Source organism: Salvelinus namaycush, chromosome 23 (assembly GCF_016432855.1).
Source record: "Salvelinus namaycush isolate Seneca chromosome 23, SaNama_1.0, whole genome shotgun sequence".
NCBI classification, from domain to species: domain Eukaryota; kingdom Metazoa; phylum Chordata; class Actinopteri; order Salmoniformes; family Salmonidae; genus Salvelinus; species Salvelinus namaycush.
The window spans coordinates 3716980-3723720 of NC_052329.1; positions in this window are offsets into that span (position 1 = coordinate 3716980).

The following is a 6741-nucleotide window of genomic DNA, read 5'->3' on the forward strand; positions in this document are numbered from 1 at the left end:
TGACCACTGTGACTGACCCAAACTTAAGGAAAGCTTTGACTATGTACAGACTCAGTGAGCATAGCCTTGCTATTGAGAAAGGCCGCCGTAGGCAGACATGGCTCTCAAGAGAAGACAGGCTATGTGCACACTGCCCACAAAATGAGGTGGAAACTGAGCTGCACTTCCTAACCTCCTGCCCAATGTATGACCATATTAGAGAGACATATTTCCCTCAGATTACACAGATCCACAAAGAATTTGAAAACAAATCCAATTTTGATAAACTCCCATATCTACTGGGAGAAATTCCACAGTGTGCCATCACAGCAGCAAGATTTGTGACCTGTTGCCACAAGAAAAGGGCAACCAGTGAAGAACAAACACCATTGTAAATACAACCCATATTTATGCTTATTTATTTTAACTTGTGTGCTTTAACCATTTGTACATTGTTACAACACTGTATATATATAATATAACATTTGTAATGTCTTTATTGTTTTGAAACTTCTGTATGTGTAATGTTTACTGTTAATTTGTATTCACTTTTGTATAATATCTACCTCACTTGCTTTGGCAATGTTAACACATGTTTCCCATGCCAATAAAGCCCCTTGAATTGAATTTGAATTGAATTGAGAGAGAGAGAGAGAGAGAGAGAGAGAGAGAGAGAGAGAGAGAGAGAGAGAGAGAGAGAGAGAGAGAGAGAGAGAGAGAGAGAGAGAGAGAGAGAGAGAGAGAGAGAGAGAGAGAGAGAGAGAGAGAGAGAGAGAGAGAGAGAGAGAGAGAGAGAGAGAGAGAGATGCCCCCCTAGGCACAACTATGACAACATAACCAACAAAAACGGGTCACAACTCCTGCAGCTCTGTCGCACGCTGGGTATGTACATAGTCAATGGTAGGCTTCGAGGGGACTCCTATGGTAGGTTCACCTATAGCTCATCTCTTGGCAGTAGCACTGTAGACTACTTTATCACTGACCTCAACCCAGAGTCTCTCAGAGCGTTCACAGTCAGCCCACTGACACCCCTATCAGACCACAGCAAAATCACAGTCTACTTGAACAGAGCAATACTCAATCATGAGGCATCAAAGCCAAAGGAACTGAGTAACATTAAGAAATGCTATAGATGGAAGGAATGCAGTTTGGAAACCTACCAAAAAACAATTAGGCAACAGCAAATTCAATCCCTTTTAGACAACTTCCTGGGTAAAATGTTCCACTGCAATAGTGAAGGTGTAAACTTGGCAGTAGAAAATCTTAACAGTATATTTGACCTCTCAGCTTCCCTATCAAATCTAAAAATCTCAAATAGAAAACCGAAGAAAATGAACAACAATGACAAATGGTTTGATAAAGAATGCAAAAATCTGAGAAATAAATTGAGAAACCTGTCCAACCAAAAACATAGAGACCCGGAAAACCTGAGTCTACGCCTTCACTATGGTGAATCACTAAAACAATACAGAAATACACTACGGAAAAAGAAGGAACAGCACATCAGAAATCAGCTCAATGTAATTGAAGACTCCATAGACTCTAACCAATTCTGGGAAAATTGGAAAACACTAAACAAACAACAACACGAAGAATTATCTATCCAAAATGGAGATGTATGGGTAAACCACTTCTCCAATCTTTTTGGCTCTATAACAAAGAATAAAGAGCAAAAACATATACATGATCAAATACAAATCCTAGAATCAACTATTAAAGACTACCAGAACCCACTGGATTCTCCAATTACCTTGAATGAGTTACAGGACAAAATAAAAACCCTCCAACCCAAAAAGGCCTGTGGTGTTGATGGTATCCTTAATGAAATGATCAAATATACAGACAACAAATTCCAATTGGCTATACTAAAACTCTTTAACATCGTCCTTAGCTCTGGCATCTTCCCCAATATTTGGAACCAAGGACTGATCACCCCAATCCACAAAAGTGGAGACAAATTTGACCCCAATAACTACCGTGGAATATGCGTCAACAGTAACCTTGGGAAAATCCTCTGCATTATCATTAACAGCAGACTCGTACATTTCCTCAATGAAAACAATGTACTGAACAAATGTCAAATTGGCTTTTTACCAAATTACCGTACAACAGACCATGTATTCACCCTACACACCCTAATTGACAACCAAACAAACCAAAACAAAGGCAAAGTCTTCTCATGCTTTGTTGATTTCAAAAAAGCCTTCGACTCAATTTGGCATGAGGGTCTGCTATACAAATTGATGGAAAGTGGTGTTGGGGGTAAAACATACGACATTATAAAATCCATGTACACAAACAACAAGTGTGCGGTTAAAATTGGCAAAAAACACACACATTTCTTCACACAGGGTCGTGGGGTGAGACAGGGATGCAGCTTAAGCCCCACCCTCTTCAACATATATATCAACGAATTGGCGCGGGCACTAGAACAGTCTGCAGCACCCGGTCTCACCCTACTAGAATCCGAAGTCAAATGTCTACTGTTTGCTGATGATCTGGTGCTTCTGTCACCAACCAAGGAGGGCCTACAGCAGCACATAGATCTTCTGCACAGATTCTGTCAGACCTGGGCCCTGACAGTAAATCTCAGTAAGACCAAAATAATGGTGTTCCAAAAAAGGTCCAGTCACCAGGACCACAAATTCCATCTAGACACCGTTGCCCTAGAGCACACAAAAAACTATACATACCTCGGCCTAAACATCAGCACCACAGGTAACTTCCACAAAGCTGTGAACGATCTGAGAGACAAGGCAAGAAGGGCCTTCTATGCCATCAAAAGGAACATAAATTTCAACATACCAATTAGGATCTGGCTAAAAATACTTGAATCAGTCATAGAGCCCATTGCCCTTTATGGTTGTGAGGTCTGGGGTCCGCTCACCAACCAAGATTTCACAAAATGGGACAAACACCAAATTGAGACTCTGCATGCAGAATTCTGCAAAAATATCCTCCGTGTACAACGTAGAACACCAAATAATGCATGCAGAGCAGAATTAGGCCGATACCCACTAATTATCAAAATCCAGAAAAGAGCCGTTAAATTCTACAACCACCTAAAAGGAAGCGATTCCCAAACCTTCCATAACAAAGCCATCACCTACAGAGAGATGAACCTGGAGAAGAGTCCCCTAAGCAAGCTGGTCCTAGGGCTCTGTTCACAAACACAAACACACCCCACAGAGCCCCAGGACAACAGCACAATTAGACCCAACCAAATCATGAGAAAACAAAAAGATAATTACTTGACACATTGGAAAGAATTAACAAAAAAACAGAGCAAACTAGAATGCTATTTGGCCCTAAACAGAGAGTACACAGTGGCAGAATACCTGACCACTGTGACTGACCCAAACTTAAGGAAAGCTTTGACTATGTACAGACTCAGTGAGCATAGCCTTGCTATTGAGAAAGGCCGCCGTAGGCAGACATGGCTCTCAAGAGAAGACAGGCTATGTGCACACTGCCCACAAAATGAGGTGGAAACTGAGCTGCACTTCCTAACCTCCTGCCCAATGTATGACCATATTAGAGAGACATATTTCCCTCAGATTACACAGATCCACAAAGAATTTGAAAACAAATCCAATTTTGATAAACTCCCATATCTACTGGGAGAAATTCCACAGTGTGCCATCACAGCAGCAAGATTTGTGACCTGTTGCCACAAGAAAAGGGCAACCAGTGAAGAACAAACACCATTGTAAATACAACCCATATTTATGCTTATTTATTTTAACTTGTGTGCTTTAACCATTTGTACATTGTTACAACACTGTATATATATAATATAACATTTGTAATGTCTTTATTGTTTTGAAACTTCTGTATGTGTAATGTTTACTGTTAATTTGTATTCACTTTTGTATAATATCACCTCACTTGCTTTGGCAATGTTAACACATGTTTCCCATGCCAATAAAGCCCCTTGAATTGAATTTGAATTGAATTGAGAGAGAGAGAGAGAGAGAGAGAGAGAGAGAGAGAGAGAGAGAGAGAGAGAGAGAGAGAGAGAGAGAGAGAGAGAGAGAGAGAGAGAGAGAGAGAGAGAGAGAGAGAGAGAGAGAGAGAGAGAGAGCGAGAGAGGGGGAGAGAGAGAGAGAGAGACAGAGAGAGAGAGAGAGAGAGAGAGAGAGAGAGAGGGAGAGGGAGGAGAGAAAGCAAGCCTGGGCACGTTCGAGCGGATCACTTTTGTCATGTCATGACCATTGTTGGTCACTGCAATATATTATTGCATTATAGGGTAAAATTCTCTGACTTGCCTCTACATGTAGACTGCATGAACTTTACAAAAATCATGTGATGAAAGGCCATGAAGGTTTCACTGTAGTTGACTGAAAGTTTCTGCAGTTGCTCTTCACCAACTGCATTCTCTCAGCCATTACCTGCATTGTGGGAGGCTCTATTGTCAACCAATCAGTCTGTGTTTTTGCAAATGTGACCAAAGACTTGACTGAAACAGGAACCAACTTTGCCACTATTCAAGTATACAGTGGATATATACAAATTAATGTGATATTGTGGCTCTCTCTCAGTTATTGATTGGACAATATACACACACATACAGTGCTGGGTTCTAAGTAAGATTTGGTTTCAACCCCTCCAACACCACTAACATTTTAAATGTTAGTGGCCGCATATGTCTCTTATTGGTCGGCCCGGCCCTGCACATGTGCAGCGTGTGGTGTTTAATATGGGAGTTGGAGACATTATGAAGAACATCTGTTATAAACCACGGCAACGCTGCCATGTTGATCTGAAAACTACATCAGTGTCCGACTTCCGGCTGTCGCAGATGCAACCTCCCGCAACTTCACTCTTCAACTTCCGTCTACAGTCGGCTGCTTTCTCCTTAAACACACCCATTTTCTTTCTCTAAACTTTCAGTTGTCTCTGAGCTGTACCAGTGACAGCAGGTTATGGTGGGGGATAATTACATGTAATTGAAGAATGACTGTGACACTGAAGTTAATCACTGTAATTGCTACAGGCGCTGAGAACATGAGGTCACACAAGTCATCCTATTATCACTCTGGCCTCACTCATCACTCTGGTCTCTCTCATCACTCTGGCCTCTCTCATCACTCTGGCCTCACTCATCACTCTGGTCTCTCTCATCACTCTGGCCTCTCTCATCACTCTGGCCTCACTCATCACTCTGGCCTCACTCATCACTCTGGTCTCTCCCATCACTCTGGCCTCACTCATCACTCTGGCCTCACTCATCACTCTGGCCTCTCCCATCACTCTGGCCTCTCTCATCACTCTGGCCTCTCTCATCACTCTGGCCTCACTCATCACTCTGGTCTCTCCCATCACTCTGGCCTCACTCATCACTCTGGCCTTTCTCATCACTTTGGACTCTCTCATCACTCTGGCCTCTCTCATCACTCTCCTGTGGTGATAACTGACTCTGAGGAGGGACAATAGCACACTCCTGTGGTAGATAATGGACTCTGAGGAGGGACAACAGCACACTCCTGTGGTAGATAACTGACTCTGAGGAGGGACAACAGCACTTTCCTGAGCATGGGTAAACCTCCCAAGATGTACACCCATTGGTTGAGAGAAGATGGTGATAATTGCCAGAGTGAGCCCATTGGTTGAACAGCAAGCGTGAGAATTGTGACTTGCTTATAGACTATAAGGTCAATAGGTGAATGCCATTCAACACATGGCTAATAGGGAAGAGGAGAAACAAGACACTATGATTATATATATTTTTTAAATGTAACCTTTATTTAACTAGGCAAGTCATTTAGGAACAAATACTTATTTACAATGATGGCCTACCCCGGACGTCACTGGGCCAATTGTGCGCCGCCCTACGGGACTCCCAATCCCAACCGGATGTGAACCAGGGACTGTAGTAACACCTCTTGCACTGAAATGCAGTACCTTAGACCCCTGCGCCACTCTGGAGAACATCATGATGATGATACGTTTTGTATTCATTCCCACTGTGATGATGATACGTTTGTATTCATTCCCACTATGCCCCTAGAATAGGAAACAAAGGGTATGTTATGTTACACTTACTAGACATAGTTAAATGACCATTCATTTCCTGATTGAACTTCCTGAAACTACATTATAATTTCCACACAATCTAAATCAGGGAGGGGCCGCAAAAAATCTGAACTCATGTGGGGCAACAGTAGCTCACGGTCTGCCTACCCACATCCATACCCACACATGCAGAAGTATTTTTTGAGGGCCCTAAGTTACATTTAGTTGGGAGCCCCCCCCCCCCCACCTTGCGAGACAATTTGTATTTATTTTTCGACAGCAGAGAAAACGTGTTATATATCTACACATTTTGCCATTGGGCGTAGAGAAAATGGTGCAGTTTTAAAGCAAGTTTGCTGCAGTTCAAAAAAAATTAACATGTGGCAGAGAGAAGATTTAGCAATTTTACAGCTATTTTCCTGCAATTCCACAAATTTTGCTATAGGTTGTAGAGAAGTGTTTGCAGTTTTCAATATGATATCTGAATGAGAGTGGTAATTTGACCAATTTTATGATAGCTGGCTAGGGCAATCTAGAAAATGTTAGCTGACATGGGCTAATTGAGAGACTGTCAGTGACTGACACAACAACAGGAAAATGCTGACGCAGAACCACATTTCTAAATTTCACCTTGTGTATTCTACCATTCTTAATATTCAATATTAAGTTGATAACCCAAAATTGATCAGTTTTGTAAATTGATCCGCTGGCCTACAAAAGGGGGGGGGGGGCGGGCCGTCAGTTGCC